General features: G+C 55.9%; 1 pseudogene; it reads right to left on the reverse strand.

The window, feature by feature from the left end:
- Positions 1 to 3,978: 3,978 nt before the first annotated feature.
- On the reverse strand, positions 3,979 to 14,582 carry LOC119092951 (DNA helicase MCM9-like; annotated as a pseudogene).
- Positions 14,583 to 19,993: the final 5,411 nt, after the last annotated feature.

Below are 19,993 nucleotides of genomic sequence, written 5' to 3' on the forward strand. Positions count from 1 at the left end.
ACCTCGCCTTGAGTTACGTCGTGTTCTGGCAGCGGTGAAGAACATGGTTTCCGGACTGGACGCCAAATTCAAGAAGGTGGACAAAATGCTGGGCCACTAGAGATCGCTACTGAAAGAGGCCACGAGGCAACACGGCGGACGTACTGGCCTTCTGTACTGGACGCTGCGTACTGCCCAGACAGGCTGGCTGGCCTGGTGTCCCGGCCAGCAGACAGCTTCCTCCTACCGAGGCCGCTGGGCTTCCCTGTGTGGGCAGGTGCGAGCCAAACAACTGTGATCTGTTTATTGAACGGGTTTGAGTTGGTGGAGGGGCGACAGGAAGCGGGAAAATCGATTACGGCTGCCGGCTGTGTGTTTGGGTACAGTGTTCTACGGTTTTCGTCTAAACTTTAGATGACCCCTTCCATTGTTTTCATTCGTCCTATTTGCTACGGATGGTCTTTGGTGTTGTTTAAATATGTGTTTGTTGATTGTTATCTTCACGTATTTTGTTCGTGCTCCAGTTCTGGCATATGATCGTTACGAGCTTCAATATTGTGCCAGGGGTCAGTGGTAGTGTGGTTAACGAACTCGCGAATTTCTCGGAGGAATGCTTTTTTAGTGCCAAGAGTAAACGTCGGCTGTGAGATAGCATAAACCAGGCAAAGGTGAACGACGACATCGCAGACTGGATGAGTGACTAGCTGGTGGCCGGGACCCTGGTGCTGGTCGCGGCGGAGAGCGGGACAGCCGACGGTCGGCTGCCCCGCCCACCGGTGGGGGGCGCCACCTAACCCCTCCAATCGCGTCGGGGAGATTATCCCACAACTATGCTGGGATCATGGTCCTAAAGTTATAGTTTTATAAAGTAAAACGTTATCTCACACTGTTCCTCACCCGCATCTCATACAAACCGTAAAATGTGCTAGGATGCTGGGTTACTGCCAGCATCCTAGTATTTTAGTATATTTTACGATGTCATCATTTTGTCCTAGTCATCCAGGGGCGTACTAAAGTTTGGGGGGGGGGGGGGCGGGCGTTTCGGGCGGGCGTACGTTTCCGGTATCAGTTTCATATGTGTATTCAAACGCATATGAATAGACGCCGACCGTTAAAAACAGAAATACGTTGATTTCACGACACGTAAAAATACGTTAATTCCAAAGATGCGATTAAAATGATATGCAAGAAACTTTGCGCCTGCTATGCCTCAAAATGTTTTTCGTGGAAAATGTTAGCTGTGACAGTCATTGCAAGCTTCTGTACACAGTCATGCATGCAGCGACGACTTAAAATCAAAACCTTGAGCTACGATTGGGCTGATACGTCTACACGGCGCGGTTTCAGAAGGGCTTGTGCTATAGTTGCGCTCTGCGGCGCAGGGCACTGCGCTGATGATCGGTCACCGACCCGCGGTACATATGTTAGCCAGTTCTTCTGCGGACTACCCTGACTGGCCGTAAGAGGCGATTTCCAACGGCCACGTAGAACTGCGGACATCTGGCCACTTTCTGTTGCCAACTGCTGCGCGGCGCCTGGGGAACCGAAGTGTGGGCCAGAGGCCCTTTCACCTGGGGCTGGACTTTGAACCCTACTACACGGGTTGCATTGCACCTCTAAACGAAATTGCGGCTTCGAAACGAATCACCGTGGTATTGTTAAGTACTCGGGTCTGTAAAACCTTTCGCAAGTCTGCGGCCGGCTCTGGGAAATTCCAAAGCGCGGCCAGTATGTAATGCCCTCCGAACATGTCAATTTTGGTTGCAGTGACCAAAAGCTATTCACCACATGTTGACCAGCTTTTATCAACTTCCACGAATCATTATGTTCACAGCTTCGCAGATTAATATAATAAGCAGACTTAAGAAAAAAGGGACCGTAGGTTCATTTTCATTCGGACATTCAGGAGCATACTATAAGTCATAAGCCTTAAATACTTTCCAGCTGGCACCTACAGGCCGCAGTTGGGCCAAACTCCACGATCCAACTAGCGAATCTTGTCAACGGACCCTTGTCCCCGGAAGAACTGACGATATTCTTTCTGGAACTAGCGCGTATCATGAGTATTGCAGTCTTCGGAGTACTCCATGTCGCAGTCGGGCGCCTCATTCCCACGTGACCCGGACCCGCTTGCTAACATAGGAACGCTGTTGACACTGCGACTTCTGCTGAGCGAAACGTATAAAAAACATGAGGCTTATAAGGCTGACGAAACCCTTCTGAGGCTTACAACATAGCGGACCGCTGACTATTTGACCTTCCCGCACATTATATGTGTAGGAGGCCTTTTTACAGCTAACTTTTGCATCTGTTCATTGACGTTGGTATTTTTAATGTCACCCGTCACAGCCTGTTAGTTGTGTACCCACGGATAACTGGTCAGACATAACCGTTAGGTTACGTAATAAGTAACCAGCAACTTGAAACGAAGTACCTTACGACGCGCATTCTCTTTTGCAACAAGTACTTATACCTAAGCCAAAAAGCACCCACGCTTGCCTCATGACTTGATGCTTGCGTGTGGGCCAAAGTACTTAAACAGTTGAGATCATCGTTAGATTTGAACTAAGATAAGCGTGCTTCGACTGGAAAAGTCGGGGTGATAATATCGCTGTTTTCATAATGTATACCACAATAAAATGGAACATGGTGCCGGACGACTTTGGAAATCTTACGAACAGATCTACATCTAAACGTTCGTCCGTCAGATGCGTTAGTCAGAGATTTAGCGAGATCGGTTAAGGCATCAATTTACAAATGACGTGCCTTGCCAGTTCGCTGGCAGGGGGCCTCGCCAGACCATGCCATCTTGGCCGACAATTCACTTAACTTTGCACGATTTACGGTTTCTTTGACTGCGACCAAAGTTGTACTCTCAGAAAAGCTCAAAGTGTCAGTGCTGATTCAAAAGCTGGAAGGACCGCAAGCCCCCGTGCCCGCAACTGTCCGGTCAGTTATTCCACCGGCCGTCGTCAGGTCCTCGTCGGTCTTGCTGAAGACCCAGAGACGTTCCCCCAGTGCCCGCAACTGTCCGGTCAGTTATTCCACCGGCCATCGTCAGGTCCTCGTCGGTCTTGCAGAAGACCTAGAGGCGTTCGCCGCACAGCCATGTGCGAATCAGCCTCAAAAGTCCCTGGATACCAGAGACTTTGGAGGGTGTAATATACGGACGCATGACCATGCCCCACAGATCCCCAGGTCTTTACAGTAGCGACAAACACCTGAAGACGGCCAATTAACTAACTGACCGAAACGTAGTGTGCAGTCCGATACAAATGACGAGGACAAAAGTGAGGACGACAGTCTACAGACTGGGCTAAACGCCCATATGCCTTCCGTGGATGGGGAACAAAAGTTGGCTTCAAGACCGATCAGTGACGTCACTGCGAGTTGGACGGGATTCAGATCGCTTCAAATTATTGGGCCCAACCGAAAGTGCCTTGGCTTACATGTGTAGAGCATCGCAGCGTACCATCAAGGTACGTTCGCGAAATTTATGTTGTCCCTAGTTCGTTGCTGGGTGCAAGGAAGTGTATATATATATATATATATATATATACCTATACAAGACGGTTCCCAGCAGTACCTTGTGCCTGATTTTTTTCTATTGAATAAATGGATGTGACACACCTTGTTCTTTCGCTGTTACGGGTTATTATCGTTGTGTGCTACAGTGCTTGGTGGAAGCGCCAGCTCCATAATCTACAGCGCTTGGTTTTCGCATTTGTTGTTTTATTTGATGAGCTAACTCACCGATGTTTGACCACCTAACACCTATCTAAAATGTGTATGTGCATAAAACTGAGCAATACAAACAAGTGCTAATACAAAATCCAATGAAGCCTCTCGAATTCGTACGCAAAACGCTTCAAGAAAATTGCACGTCGTCAACTGAATTCCGTAACCATGCGGCGCACCAATATCGGGTGGACTAACATCACGTCGTTATTCCCTCACGTAAGACAACGCATCACACACAGCAAACATATTACTCCGAGATCACAACTTGATACGTTTCGTCGGCGGCCAGCTGAAGTCCAGGTCCAGCTCTGGAAAGTCATCGTCGGCAGACTCGAACTGTGAGCAGCCAGCGGCGCTCCCCTGCACACGCCGGCCCGAGGCATCCGGCGTGGCGGCCCGCGCCGGGCGAGCGACCACGTCACCGGATGGCGCCGCGACCCGACCCGGCACCGGCACCGGGACTGGCGCCGGCGCCGGGCTGGGGTCCGCGCTGAACTGGGCCAACTTGCCGAGCGTGCTGGCCGAGAGCGCACGCCGGCCCGACTCACTGCCGCCGGCCGAGGGCGGCGTGTCCCGTGCGCGCCGGCCCGACTCACTGCCGCCGGCCGGGGGCGACGTGTCCCACCCGGCGGCCGGCTCCGGTCTCGGTCCGCCCGCCGGCGTCAGCTCGGCGCTAATCCTCCCGGCCGCTGCGCCGGTCCGCCTCGACCCGTCTCTGGCGGCTGGCCGGCGGCCGCGCGGCGTGCAGCCCGGCCGAGACCGCGCCGTCGCGCTGCCGCCCCCGTCTATGCCGGTTCGCAGCGAGCTCTCGAAATCGTCCAGGTCGTCCACGAAGCCGTCGAGCGAGGTACTGAAGCCGGGCGCGCGCCCGACCTCCGAGCGGGTCAGGCCGAACGCGGCCGCCGGTTTCCTGACGAACTTGAAACGCGATAGCTGCTGGGCGCCGGGGTGGCCCACCGGCGGCTCATCCGTCGAGCCCAGGCTTGTGGCGCCCTCTGCCAGCTCCAGGGTTGACAGATCGCCAATGTCGTGACCTGCGCCGACCTGCGCCCCGTGGTCGGGCCGGCGGAGCCGCGTCAGCGCTTCGGCCCCGGCCTCGGCCTCAGCCTCGGTCGAGGTCGTGGCGTCGCCGGTGCCGGAGGCCGTCGCCGGCCGCGGACTGTCGCCCGAGCCGCGGCTCCGGCTGGCTGCCAGCCTCGCGCTCAGCGTCGGCCCGATGCGGCAGGTGGGGCGGTCTGCCGCGGTAGACGGCGCTGCACTCGTGAGGATGGCTGAGGCGTCTTCTGAGGCGTCCGAACTGGCGCCCCTCTGATTGTCCGATGACCCCGTCGCAGCCGAAAGGCTACCTAATCGGCGCTCCGCAGCGGCGCCTGCGGGGCTGCCAGGCGCCAAGTTCGGTGGGGTGTCCGGGGAGCCGCGGTCCGCGGTCGGGTCTGGTGGCCGGCCCCGGCCCGGGCCGAGACGGCGAGTCCTCTGCCGGGCCGGGCGAGTCCAGTCGCTGCATCTCGTCCAGCGCGGCCAGCTCCTGCTCCAGCAGGTCCTCCATGCCAAGCCGGCCCAGGATCAGCTCGCCTGAGCGGCCAGACAAGGCGTTAGCTCTGGCTGCACCGCAGGACGGCACATCTGACGTCACAGGATCCAGACGAACCAAGACCGCAGGATCCGGATCCACACGACACGGTCCCGACCGGGATCGCGTGCAGACCGCAGCTGGCACATCGGACGGGCATCGCACATCCTCGCCATCCAGTAGACCTCAGCAGACACGGAGTGTTCAGGGGGTCCACATCATTGGGACAGACCCACCAGACCTCAGCAGACGCAGACACGGCATGTTCAGGGGGCCCACGTCATCGGACCAGACCCCAGCAGACCTCAGCAGACACGGGGTGCTCAGGGGGTCCACGTCGTCGGACCAGACCCCAGAAGACTTCAGCAGACACCGGCATGCTCAGGGGTCCACGTCATCGGACCAGATCCCAATAGACCTCAGCTGACACGGGGTGCTCAGGGGGTCCATGACATTGGGACAGACCCAGCAGACCTCAGCAGGCACGGCATGCTCAGGGGGTCCACGTCATCGGACCAGACCCCAGAAGACCTCAGCAGACACGGCATCCTCAAGGGGTCCACGTCATCGGACCAGACCCCAGAAGACCTGACCCAGCAGACCTCAGCAGACACGGCATGCTCAGGGGGTCCACGTCATTGGAACAAGCGTCAGAAAATGGTGACCTTATCAATATCACTAGTCGCTATCATGCAAAACACGTCACGTTTGCGAGCACGCTCAGGCCTGTCTGTATTCCTTAGCCAACAATGCAAGTGTTGCTTCAGTGATGACGCTTTTCCGTTCACATCATGTTGATCCAGTTCTTAGACCCTTGCCCGCGGTATGGTGCGTAATGAACACCACGACCACGATCCTGTAGTGAATTTGATGTGCTCACATGAGGGTATAACCATCACTGGAATTGCAGTATCCTCTCTCGGCTTATTGCAAATGGCCAGAGTTCACACCAAAATAAGTAACGGTGACAGAGACGACACCAAACAACGCAGGGATTTAGTCGTGCCGTGTCGACAACCGCGCCGTCCCGTCCGTCCGTCGACTCACACTGCTGGCGGTACTCGTCGGCCGGGCTGTCCGGGAAGCTGGTCTGCAGGATGGAGCCGACGCCGTCGAGGGCCGAGCAGGCCGCCGCCCAGCCCGCCCAGCGACGCCTCCATCAGTGTGACGGCCACCACGGCGTCGCAGAGCTGCGCGCCGCCGTCCGAGCAGCGTAGCCGAGCGTGCGCCTGCGCCAGCCGCAGCAGCGACTCCAGCAGGCGGACGGTGGTGCGCGAGCGGCCGGCCGACTCCTGGCCCACGCACCAGCTGAGCGGGTCGCACACAGGCGGCGTCAGCGGCGACTATCAGCACTGAAGCACTAGCGTGGCAAGTTGGGACGAGCTTTCGCACCTCATAGCGGACCGTTCGAGCGGCCTTCGGGCACCAGTGACGTCACCCACATAGTCCATGTCACGGGGGCCAACAGTAGCGTGCTCGTCCTCGGGGTGGGAGGCGGCAGCCCCCTGGCGCCGCCGTCGCCCCAGGCCGGGGCGCCACCTGCCTGGTAGTACCGCTGCAGCAGGGCGGCCGCCCGCCGGTCCGGCTCGGGCTGCAGGGTGCGCACGTGCGCCAGGTACGCTTGCAGCGTCTCCAGGCTCCAGTCGGCGGCGGCAGCGGTGGGCTCGGCGCCGGCCAGCGGGTCCAGGCCGGACAGAATGTAGCCGGACACCAGTCTGGCGGAGAACCTGAACATCAGCCGGCGCGCACCGGTCGGGTGTAGCCCAGACATCAGCTGGCGCGTACCGATCAGGTGCGGCCCGTACCTCAGCCGGCGCGTACCGATCAGGTGCGGCCCGTACCTCAGCCGGCGCGCACCGATCAGGTGCGGCCCGTACCTCAGCCGGCGCGCACCGATCGGGTGCAGCCTGGACCTCAGCCAGCGCGTACCGATCAGGAGCAGCCCAGACTTCAGCCGGCGCGTATACAAGGGGTGCGGTCCGTACCTCAGCTGGCGCGTACCGATCGGGTGTAGCCCGGGCTTAGGGAAGGAGCAGCCTTTCGGACAGGTTTTCATCCAACGTAGGAGCGTGCACATCGCACTCATTTGACTTAAATGAAATGCAAAAAGGTCGGGCAATGACATTTACGCACAGTTGCAATACAACGCACGACCACGCAGGGATGTGTTGGAAACCACATTGTTAGCAGAAAGACAAGGTCTTAACCGGAAATAAGTGAGACGACCCAAGCTTCTCACACTTCAGGGACCAAACACAGACCGGCAGCCAGCTGTGGCTCGCCGTCTCGCACCACAGCAGGCCACGGCGTCCCCGTCGGACGCGCTTCACTTGTCCCAGCCGCGGCTGCCGGCAGTCCTTCAGCACCAGGATGAGGTCGAAGCGGGAGAGCAGCGGCGAGCCCAGCCCGAGCCTCGGTAGCACGTCGCAGCCCGACTCCCAGTCGACTGGGAGGCGCGGGTTTGCCGCCGCCACGATCGAGCAGCGCGTGTTGAGCTTGCACACCATGCCCGCCTGATGGAGGGACGCACGGACACGCAAGTCACGTTACCAGGAGTTCAGAGTCGATCTCATACAGCGCTGGGCGTGCACCAGACGGTAAGAACAGCAGCCGTAAATGAGGGTACCTCGTTACGACAAAGTGGCGCGGATGAACGGGCACCATGAGAATACGATCGCCACGGGTTCTCCACTGACCTTGGCCACACTGATCGTCTGCTGTTCCATGGCCTCGTGGATGCTGGTCTTGTCGGCCTCTCTCACGGAGTTAAACTCGTCGATACAGCAGACGCCACCGTCAGCCAGGACCAGAGCCCCCGCCTCCAGCTGCCACTCAGCCCCTTCCTGAGGTCACCGACAGCGATACAGCAGACGCCGCCGTCAGCCAGGACCAGAGCTCCCGCCTCCAGCTGCCACTCAGCCCCCTCCTGAGGTCATGGACAGTGATAGAGCAGACGCCGCCGTCAGCCAGGACCATAGCTCCCGCCTCCAGCTGCCACTCAGCCCCCTCCTGGGGGCTGAGGGCAGCACGGACAACACTGCCTCACTCACGGTGCCGGAGCACCGGCCAGCTGGCGCTGTAACACGCTCTGGTATAAATTCAGATATAGTGTGAAGTCGGACATCCGGACACCAAAACGCGGCCGATTCCACTGCATAGCCCGCCAAGGGCGTGACAGACATTGCTGTCCCGGGAAAAGTTGGCAATTTGGACGGCATGCTTCCTTCCCGCGCTATCCTCGAGCACAGCGCGCGTCGGACTGCCCGCGTGGTCCTGGGCCTTGGGTCCTGATCTTGACAGCGGCACAGGTGAGACCTTGGACCTAGCGTCGAAGTTGGCGAGGGTGAGGCCTTGGACCTGACCTTCACGGCGGCGCAGGTGAGACCTTAGACCTGACCTTGACGGCGGCATAGGTGAGGCCTTGGACCTGACCTTAACAGCAGCGCAGATGAGGCTTTGGATCTGACCTTAACGGCAGCGCAGGTGAAGCCTTGCTCCTGACCTTAACGGCAGCGCAGGTGAGACCTTAGACCTAACATCGACGGTGGCGAAGGTGAGGCCTTGGACCTGACCTTCACGGCGGCGCAGGTGAGGCCTTGGACCTGACCTTAACAGCAGCGCAGATGAGGTTTTGGACCTGACCTTAACGGCGGCATAGGTGAGACCTTAGACCTGACACTGACGGCGGCATAGGTGAGGCCTTGCACCTGGCCTTAACGGCGGCACAGATAAGACCTTGCTCCTGACCTTAACAGCGGCGCAGAGGCCTCGGACCTGACCTTAACAGCAGCGCAGATGAGGCTTTGGACCTGACCTTAACGGCAGCGCAGGTAAAGCCTTGCTCCTGACCTTAACAGCAGCGCAGGTGAGGCCAGCCGAAGTGGAGCCGATGCCCGTGGTGAGGACGGAGCGCGCGCACAGCCGGGCCGCATACTTCAGCAGCTGCGACTTGCCCGTACCTGCGGACCACGGCGACTGGTCGCTGGGATCCCGCGGTGCACCAGTGACACTAAGCCCAGGATATGTGAAGGTCGGCGGTTCGGAAACTAAGCCCAGAGCAGAGTTATGGCACACCGCGTGTAACAAAGGACTGAGAGAAAAGTGTGCAGCCGTCTGTCAGCGGAGCTTACCGGGGTCTCCGACGAGCAGGAGGTGGGGCTCGCCGCGCGTACTGCTGGAGCCATCGCTCCGTCGCACACCTCCCACCAGGGTCAACGCCACGGCCAGCTTCACGACATAAAGGCCATATATCTGGAGAACACACACACCCACGGTCGGATGCCAGGGTCGGGGCCAACGCGACGTCAAATATGGCGCCATAAATGTAAATAAAGCCCATGTTTTATGCATGTTGTATGCCCAATGGGTCTTGTGTGCTTTCTAAGCAAATCTCAGACCACAATTATTGACATGTATATTTAAGATGAGGCTCAACCTATGGGAGAACGTGTCATCTCCGCCAACGTATCGTGCTCGGATGTGCCGCGCTGGGCATGCCGTAATGCCATTCGTAGGCCGATGGCTGCAGTAACAACTTCCACTCACACGAGTCCGCACGTAAACCGACCACCTCACCTCTCGTGCCGAACGGACCTTAGACACTTCGTGTATTCGTAACTGCAGCGAGGCACGGAATAATGAGACTGGTCTGGGCGCAGCCACTCTCCGGCCCTCCCGGCTGGGACATCAGCCAGTACGACTGCGATCACTTGGGGACAGAGACGAGGAGGACCAGTCCCAGGAGCGAATGCAGAGACCATCGGCTCACCTGACAATAGGAGCGGTGTCAGGCATCTGACCCGAGAACAGGATCGGTATCAGGCGTCCGACCCGAGAACAAGGGCGGTATCAGGCGTCCGACCCGAGGACAGAAGCGGCGTCAGGCGTCTGACCCGACAACAGGAGCGGTATCAGACGTCTGACCCGGGAACAGGAGTGGTATCAGACGTCTCACCTGCGAGCAGAAGCGCTGCAGGATGCGGTTGCGGCCGCCCATGGGGTCGTGCCGGTATCTGCGCCAGAACTCGTCGAACTGTCGGCGCCGCTCGTCGGTCAGCAGCAGGCTGGTGCGCTGCTCGCTGTTGACGAACACCCGGTTGGCGTGCAGCGTCATCTCGATGTCGGGCGGCGAGCCGCGCACCGCTGACCGCCACCGCTGACGCACCGTCCCCCTGGCCAGCATATCATCACTCTCAGCACATCTCGATGTCGGGCGGCGAGCCGCGCACTGCCGACCGCCACCGCTGACGCACCGTCCCCCTGGCCAGCATATCATCACTCTCAGCACATCTCGATGTGGCGGCGAGCCGCGCACCGCTGACCGCCACCGCTGACGCACCGTCCCCCTGGCCAGCATATCATCACTCTCAGCACATCTCGATGTCGGGCGGCGAGCCGCGCACCGCTGACCGCCACCGCTGACGCACCGTCCCCTGGCCAGCATATCATCACTCTCAGCACATCTCGATGTCGGGCGGCGAGCCGCGCACCGCGACTGCTACCGCTGACGCACTGTCTCCCCTGGCCGGCACGCCAGCACACTCAGCGCACGCGCGCAGACCAACCGCCAGCCCGCAGCGGATCAGCACGGCGGTAAAAGTAGCCTTTGTATGTGCACCTCAGTGTCAGTACATCCAACTCAATGTCAGCATGTGCATCTCAACTAAGTATGTGCATTCCAGCGTCAATGTGGATATTTCGATGTCGGTATGCGCATCTCTGTCAGTATAGGCATGAGCGAATATGATCCTGTAACATCGAACCCCGTAGCAACCCAAATCCAAAGTTTAATGAAGGTAAAGAAATCAGCAGGTCGCATATCATGCAAGCAGGACATGCCGCGCGAATACCCCCTAAAGGGCCACAGCGGGCAGACTTTGTTCCGCTAGCGCTCAAGGCTGGTCGTTTTCCACCGCTGTCTACAGCGCGAGCCCCGCTTCTTCGCTGCAAGCGTGCATGACTCACGTGATGATCACATCGTCCCCAGCCTTGCAGGAGTCCACCAGATCGTCCTCCAGCACGACACAGAGGCCGCGGGGGATCTTGCCCACATCCAGCTTCTGTACCTGCGCGGCACCAGATGACCGTTACATTGCACTGCCCATGCCGAGATCACGGTTCGCAATACTGCGTCACAGCGCAGCACGCGTACACGTGCGCCAAATCGGCGCCCTGCTTCACCGGCCCTGTCTGATCGGTTCGGCGCGGCGACACACGGTCATTTGGCCTGGACAGGCGACATCTGACAAGTGCGGTCACTTTTACAAGCAACATCGACTGACTTCCACTTGGTGGCGGGCACGCAAGCCACGTGTCGTGAGCCTCACCTGCTCCTGCAGCCGAATCTCCTGATAATCTCTGGCCTGGTGGTGGCGCACGCCGACGTCGGGGGCCGAGGCGGGCGCGAAGCCGGCGCCAGCGCGGCACGGCTTCGGGTTCGGACAGCGAGCGGGCCGCTCGGACTGGTAGCTCTGCTCGTACTCTGCCTGAGACGACACACCAGGCCGCACCGCACTGGCGGCTTCACCACAACCGACAGGCCAGCAGCCACGCTACCGCACACAATGTATAAGGCGCTGTAGTCCGTTTGAGCTCGCCGTAGTCCGTTTAAGCTATCAGTTCGCGTAATTGAAAGCACATTGGTGCAAAAACCGGAAACTGACGGGCCAGGAGTTATGATACATCCGAAGCTGCATTGCCTTGCATACTCCAGCTGATGCAGCCCTTCCCAGCGTTCCCCTCGCGGCTGGGTATTCCCCTCCCTCGCTCTTAGGTGGGGCGGCGTACTTACAGTGACGGTGAACGGGTGCTTGCACTTGTTACAGGTGTAGTACGCCCTGGTCTCGAGCATGTGGGGCAGGCCGGCTCGCACCACCGTTCCCGAAACACACAACAGCTGGCCCTCGTCCTCGATCCGCGGCACGCACGTGCGCTGCAGCTCGGCACACACCGGTAGCTCTGGGGTGGAGCATGCAACGGCGTCAGCGGCGGACGGTGGATTCGACCGACACCCGGCGGCTTGGTCGGTCGGCCAGCTACGCAGCAGAGCTGGTCCGCACACGCCTTCAGAGACGGTTGACAGACGGAGCACAGACCGCGGAGCCGATAAACACCACACAACAGAGCCCATCACCGCTGGGTAGAAGAGCCCACCGACATCAGCCAGCGCAACAGGTGGAGGCGGTTGGGCGGTTGACGAGAACGGCTCCCACTGACCGATGAGGCGGACGTGCAAGCTGGTCTTGAGCGTCAGGCCGGTCACGCCGGCGTCCGTCAGCTGGCCGTACAGGTGGCGGGCGGCGCGGACCAGCGCTCGGTCCAGCGCGGGCAGCACTTGACTGCCGCTGGTGCGCAGTAGATCCGCCAGCACCGCGCAGCTCTCGCTCAGCGTCAGGAAACTGGGGCAGGAAAAACGGCACTCGCTCAGCCCAGCGTCAGGAGACTGGGGCAGGGAAAAACGGCACTCGTTCAGCCCAGCGTCAGGAAACTGGGGCAGGACGCACGGCACTCGCTCAGCTCAGCGTCAGGAAACTGGGGCAGGACGCACGGCACTCGCTCGGCTCAGCGTCAGGAAACTGGGGCAGGACGCACGGCACTCGCTCAGCTCAGTGTCAGGAAACTGGGACAGGACGCACGGCACTCGCTCAGCTCAGCGTCAGGAAACTGGGGCGGGACGCACGGCACTCGCTCAGCTCAGCGTCAGGAAACTGGGGCGGGATGCACGGCATTCGCTCAGCTCAGCGTCGGGAAACTGGGACAGGACGCAAGGCACTCACTCAGACCAGCATCAGGAAACTGGGACAGGACACAAGGCACTCGCTCAGCTCAGCGTCAGGAAGCTGGGACAGGACACAAGGCACTCGCTCAGCCCAGCATCGTACACTGTGGCAGCATGTGTAGCACTTGCCAATCATTGGGAAATTACACCAAGACATGCATCTCTCCTTCAGCACCATAAAGGTAAGGCATGAGATGCCCATGACACTTGCCCCATGCCACAAAACTAAAGTATGAGGCATGATACTCTTCAGCACAATGCAGGTTTGCTCAGTCAGGTTACAGCAGTGACATACATGGAAATAGGCAACATCAATGCAGCACATCATAGACCACCATTATGGCAAACATCATGACCTTTGCATACATCTTGAAGCAGTGTGTGGATGATGACTGAGACATGTTTGTAATGAGGCATGATGCCCTAAAACAAATCACAAGCCTGTGTAAATCAGGCCAGGCTATAGGTACAACATCATATGCTTACTTAATATAGACAGGTATGTGCCTGGCTGTATCACCAGTGTCTTCCAAGGTGTGCTGAATATCTTCTGCATGCTCACTAAGCACATAATGGTAGAACTGGTCCCTAATTTCTTTCAGGTTAACCTTGTGCTCCATCTGTAAGCAATAGGCATGTCAGGTACATTGACAACTTGGAAGTCAGATTAGCCCCACTGGACTGATATGGAATGCTATAAGGTGAAACAATGCCCACAAAGTTGAGCTCTAAAATAAAATCACTCACATCCATCAATTTTATATGATTTGATGGGATAGGATATGCTAGAGGACATAGTAGCATTGAGGGCTAGCTGTGGACCCCTAACACCATCCACTTGCAGCAAGTGTTACTTTGATTTGCACTTAAACATGATGCTCTTTTCTTGTGAGCTCACATAGGCATCAAGTCAGAGCTCTATGTAAGTGTTAAGTTGTATCCAAGGCTATCCAACATATTAATAGTTGCATCATAAATTGTTTGAATCATGTTTGTACTGTAAATGAAGCTGCTGGTTTGCAGCAATAGGCAAGAATAAAATAGGATATGATATGAAAGGAGAGATATGACAACTCACATCACAAGGTTCAACACCACTTTCATTCTTGTTGCAAAGCAATGATGATGATGATTTGGGGCTTTAGGGCGCATCGACTGCTAAAGGTCATGCAGCACCCATTTTGCAAAGCAACAGACATGGAAGATATCATGGCAACATCACACAGCATACAGCATGTTCTGTTCAAGAATAGCAATGACAAGTTTGCACACTTTGATGCTGTGATTATAAAAACCAGGGCACTGTGCATCAGCAACCAAGCTTAGTGTACCATGCAACCTGCACACAAATAGGTATTTGTTTTTCTGGCACCTAAATGCATGAAATGTACCATAACATATTTCATCTCGCTGCTTATTGGTAGGAAAAAACATCAGCTTTTCCGACAATTAGCAAAAATTCACTATTAATGGGAGCTTACAATTCAAGCTGCGCGCGCCCGCTGGGTCGTGGACTTTGTCTACAAACTACAGAAATCGGATGGCCTTGGACGGGTCTTCCCAGTCCGCTGGCTTAGTAGGAAGTCGTAGGAAGTATATCTGGTAGATATGCAGGGCAGTAGAATCAAGGGTAATTAAGCGCCACCAATTTGTTTGTGCAAAACTTATGAGGTACATATCCCCATGTGACTTGGATGAAGGGAGCTGGAAAGCGAAAAGTGGTCCAACGAAGCCCCCAAAACACGCTAACAAACAGCGCTCGCCCTTGATTCGACCCGCATTGTTTTCAAAGTTGCGGGACCCTAGCCCAAATGAAGGGAAGTCTACCAAATTTAGAACGCAACTACGCCCTTAGTTCTGCCGTGCAAAGTAAAACATTTGTTTTGCGCGCGTTCCAACAAATGCAGTAATTCGAGACCTTCCCTTTAGTGGCACTATTCCAATTCAACTAGCTGCTAGTTTACCTACCACAGTTTACCTACCTACCACATGACATGTTTCCTACTAGGCCAGCTGACTGACAATACAAGGCCATCCAATTTTTTGCAGTTTTTGAATAGAAGCGTTGGGTGGGTGGGGGATGGGATACTTTAAGGCCCTGGAAGTAGAGGGCCTGCTGCCCTGTCTTCTAGTGATTCAAGCATCGAAGGCGGTGTCTCCGCCGAGCGAGGGTTTGGTGCCTTGATTTGGTGCGCGTGGAGCAAAACCGCCACCGAAGACGTTGCTGTAGGCCTCTACGCAAACGCCCGAGGCCCAAAGTTCTTGGCGAGAAGTTCCAGTTTCGCTGGTAAGTGCGGTTTAGCAGGCCGCCAAAGTCTGTGAGATCTGTGGCAATACAAATGCTTAAAGCTACTTGATGCCCATCTTGCATTGATTCAAATTACTATCTGCTACCCAATGATTTCATTTGGATTAAAATGTCTGGCATGCAATTTATGGGGCTGTCTCTAACTTATGTTGTACGTGAAAAACAATAATTTGTATTATCTATATGAATTGCCTATGGATTAAGTGCCAAAAGGTCCACATGCCACTTATCATGCTAAGTACATGTGATAAAGGAAGCAGTAGCTGTCTTCGGCAGGTATTTGTTTTTTTGTGAACCACTGAAAATGCAGCCTGGTGAATGTTGGTTGTCTGCCAGCTTTTTGCGATGAAGTGTCTATATGTGTCGAATCCATCAAGGCACACACCAATAATCATGATATTAAGCAGTTGAACTAGTGTGCTGGAAATCAACAGCAACTGTTTACTGCCTAAACTTCCAACCACACCACTGAAACACTGCCTATGAAAGCATTTTGATGTTAATCTTGCACAAGTACCTTCATAGTTGTGTCCTCACTGAGGAAACAACTAGAAAGACAAATAAAACATTTCAACAAGAAATCCACAGAAATTGGTGCTGAAAAGGTCTTAGACCATGCTGGAGGAGCAGGGTAGTCAAAGCAAAAACCAACATCGCAGTATCATTACTAACAATGAGGGGTGTAGGGTGAGGAGTGAAATTACTAACAATGAGCATTATGGCTGGGCCAAGGTTGTAGTGCCTGCCATTGCCCATAGGAATGTCAGCCATAGCTCTTTTTTAAATCCAAAGTGACTGCATCATTCCAGACACATCAAGGAGCATCAAAAGCGATAAGTCATTGGAGTATTTTAGGTGTGGGGTGACAGCTAAGTGCGTGAATTAAGTGCGTTGGTTGAAACATTAATCTTGTTATTGAGTGGGTTGTAGCTTGTTTCCCGGTCACCGCTTATTTTACTGACACCAGCATGACAATGAGGAGGCCTAATAGTCACACGACTGGTGTTGACTGTTCTACTGTTCTATTCGTCGACAAATATTGTAAGTGTTGTTCAATATAAGCCATGAGCAACTCAGATTGGTTGAAGGCTGCGGGCAAATCTGGTACCAGTGCTCTTGGCGGATGGTGTCAAAAATGTTGTTTTCTTTTCTTGACATTGCGGGAGTGGAGCAGGTGCAGGGTATATGCACACACACACACAATATAATATATGTCTTTTGTTCCCTTGCCCTCGCCCTCGCCCTCGCCCTCGCCCTCGCCCTCGCCCTCGCCCTCGCCCTCGCCCTCGCCTCGCCCTCGCCCTCGCCCTCGCCCTCGCCCTCGCCCTCGCCCTCGCCCTCGCCCTCGCCTCGCCCTCGCCCTCGCCCTCGCCCTCGCCCTCGCCCGCCCTCGCCTCGCCCTCGCCCTCGCCCTCGCCCTCGCCCTCGCCCTCGCCCTCGCCCTCGCCCTCGCCCTCGCCTCGCCCTCGCCCTCGCCCTCGCCCTCCCCTCCTCGCCCTCGCCCTCGCCCTCGCCCTCGCTCCCCTCGCCCTCGCCCTCGCCCTCGCCCTCGCCCTCGCCCTCGCCCTCGCCCTCGCCCTCGCCCTCGCCCTCGCCCTCGCCCTCGCCCTCGCCCTCGCCCTCGCCCTCGCCCTCGCCCTCGCCTCCCCTCGCCCTCGCCCTCGCCCTCGCCCTCGCCCTCGCCCTCGCCCTCGCCCTCGCCCTCGCCCTCGCCCCTCGCCCTCGCCCTCGCCCTCCCTCGCCCTCGCCCTCGCCCTCGCCCTGCCCTCGCCCTCGCCCTCGCCCCCTCGCCCCCTCGCCCTCGCCCTCGCCCTCGCCCACGCCGCCCGCCCTCGCCCTCTCTCTCTCTCTCTCTCCTCTCTCTCTCTCTCTCTCTCTCTCCTCTCTCTCTCTCTCTCTCTCCTCTCTCTCTCTCTCTCTCTCTCTCTCTCTCTCTCTCTCTCTTTCTCTCTCCTCATAGGCTTCTTAAATCACTTCTTTGGTTCAGTTTGATTGAAACCTGTATCAGCTTGGGCAAACAGTTGTTTCCACTTCCCACAATTAAGTAATCGACACAGGTTCGTTTGGTTGGGGGACAGCCCCGGCTAAGCACACGTTTTAAGACATTTTGCACACTAGTTATTGGTTTAAGCTCAGTTTCTCTTGAAGTTTTGATGCTTCCAACATGTAAATTCACCTCCTCTTTCTGAGCCTCCCATATACCACGTCTTTGCTCTATACTCTCGAAGTTTACATATTTCACGTTGTTAATCGAGTGGCCCAGTGTCCAGTGAGGTATCGTGAATGGATTTAGGATAGCCCACGGATGTTCTTTATGTCCCGCTGATTGATGCTTTGGCGAAGGAGTGTTTGAAGCCCTCGCGCCTCCCCAATGTAACACACGCATCCACACCCGCACACATGACAAGGAGCACGATATGTCACGATATGATACGATACGATATGATACGATATGTCACGTTACTGGTTTTAGATGCACACAACATTTTAGGTCCCTTTACGTAAGCATGTACCTGATAAATCCGCGGGCGAAAGAAGCATTGAAGAGTATGCATTAACTGGGGTGTTCCACATTTACATGGGGTTTTGAACTGACCTTTCGGCGCTGTTCTCAATCTTGCTCTTCTTTAGACCCGAGTCCTTCTAGTTTCTGAGCCACACGCCCGCGAAAATGGGGAAAGGTGTATCGGGGAGAGTATTTCAAAGTCACCCTGGCATTCATGACGTAATAATAACAACATTCAAATCCTGTCATTCCATAACCCATGCGGCGATCAAGGCCAAGGGAATATGATTATCGAGGCATTCGTATTTGGCGTTTGTGGGCGCGATTTCCAGATACAACGGCCGTCAATTGGCTCCCAGTCAATGTTGTGCAAGGTACAATGACATAATCAAACCATGATGCATTGAGGACGTATTTACTTAACAGAGAGCTGTGCTGTCTAGAGCAGTCATTTCCACTTAAAAAAGCTTACTTAAAGCCATAAGCGAGTTTGTCGCATATCGTATGCATGCTTCAATATCTTCAAATGTGAAGCATTGCCTTCAGCCAGTGCACGTCTGGGAAACCAGGGTTACGGGGTTCGATTCCACGTGGCGCCTGCTTTTCGTGCCAGGGTGAGAGGCAGGCAGCGCCAGTGGCCTCAGCAGCTGAGTTCGTGGTAAAGCCCCAATGATGATACGATGCGTGGCTAGGTGTGCGAATTGAACAGAGCACTGATATGTAACACAGCGTCCCTAAGGCAGCACGCTAGTCGGCTCGTCTCACATCCAGTGACAAATTGTGGATGTGGACTGTGATGATGCAGAGTAGTTTGAGTTTTTGATGAGCTGTTATAAGCGTAATGAGGCGAGCTAATTTATTGGGAGCTGATACCCGTCCTATGCTTGCCTTACTGCCACAAGACGTCGCGTACGTGGCCGGGCTAAACACCAGTGTTGGGTATGTCACGCTGCTGGGCTCGACGCTTCGCCCCGTCTCGCAGTGTGGGTCATGTTAGCATTCACGTAAATTTGGGCCCAGAAGTGGGTATCAGGTGCCAATGATGTGATAGAACGCGGGGAAGCACCCTGGTATGTATAAGTCACGTGACGTTGAGGAGGACCGCAAGAATATGAAATCAGTAGAAGCTGGTAATACTGTTTGTTCGCTGTGTCCGCCTTTCGGTAATTTGTGTGACATTGTATTGTGCGTAGGGAGGTATCCAAGGAACGTAATTGTTCCTTAATTTGCCACGAAGAAGTGGTGAACAGGATTTCATGGAGTAGAGTTTTGATGAGGCGTGGGATAACTTTGGGTAATGTTTTGGTTCAGAATACATGACATGGGTTAGGATGCGCAGGGACACGAGATGGAAATTTTTATGACATTTAGGGAACAACAGCTTGAAATCCGTCAATCTTGGGTGCCACCAGTTGCAAATAATAAAATGAGACAAAGGGAAAGCTTTGAGACAAACGGAAAAATGCGATCCTGGTCGCTGCAATGAGCGATGAAGTAAATTTCGTTTCGTTTGATACATGCTCTTTCACCAAGCTTCGTGCGTCTGTGGATCGTTGCCCCTTTTGATCTATCTGTATGACGATATTTATTTTTATCGCACAAGCGCACACCATTGGGTTGACTCGTTGTGGATGACGGTTTATCAACGTTTGGTAGCACTTGGTTGCGTGGTGGAAGAGGCGTGTGAGAGCATTGACAGGCTTTCTGACCCGATCGAGCCTTCTCCGAGCCTCGTGTTGAGCGTCATGCCGTGAGCTGACTGAACAGCCAGCCGAACAACAGCTTGAACACTCAACTGCCACGGCAGCCGGAAGCTGTCGGCAGCGTACACTGGCTCGCACCGGACAGAGCCCATGCGGCCAGCGATCAAACGGTTACCACGCTTCACATTCTGCTGACCGGCCTCTCCGTGCTTGCAGTCGGTCCTGACGGGAGGCTGCTGCCACCTGTCGACCAAACCTGGAACCGCCATCGAGGACGCGCGGCGCGACTCCCGCTCAGTTATACCCGGAGTCGTGCCGCGCAGTGAGCGGCGCCGCCCTGTCTCTGGGAGCGTCTGAGAGTGTCTCGGAGTGCTGTGCGTGGCGCCGAGTGCGCGCGTGACCGGGGGTG

This window comes from Pollicipes pollicipes, unplaced genomic scaffold, assembly GCF_011947565.3.
Source record: "Pollicipes pollicipes isolate AB1234 unplaced genomic scaffold, Ppol_2.1 Scaffold_3718;HRSCAF=4362_pilon_pilon_pilon, whole genome shotgun sequence".
NCBI classification, from domain to species: Eukaryota; Metazoa; Arthropoda; class Thecostraca; order Pollicipedomorpha; family Pollicipedidae; genus Pollicipes; species Pollicipes pollicipes.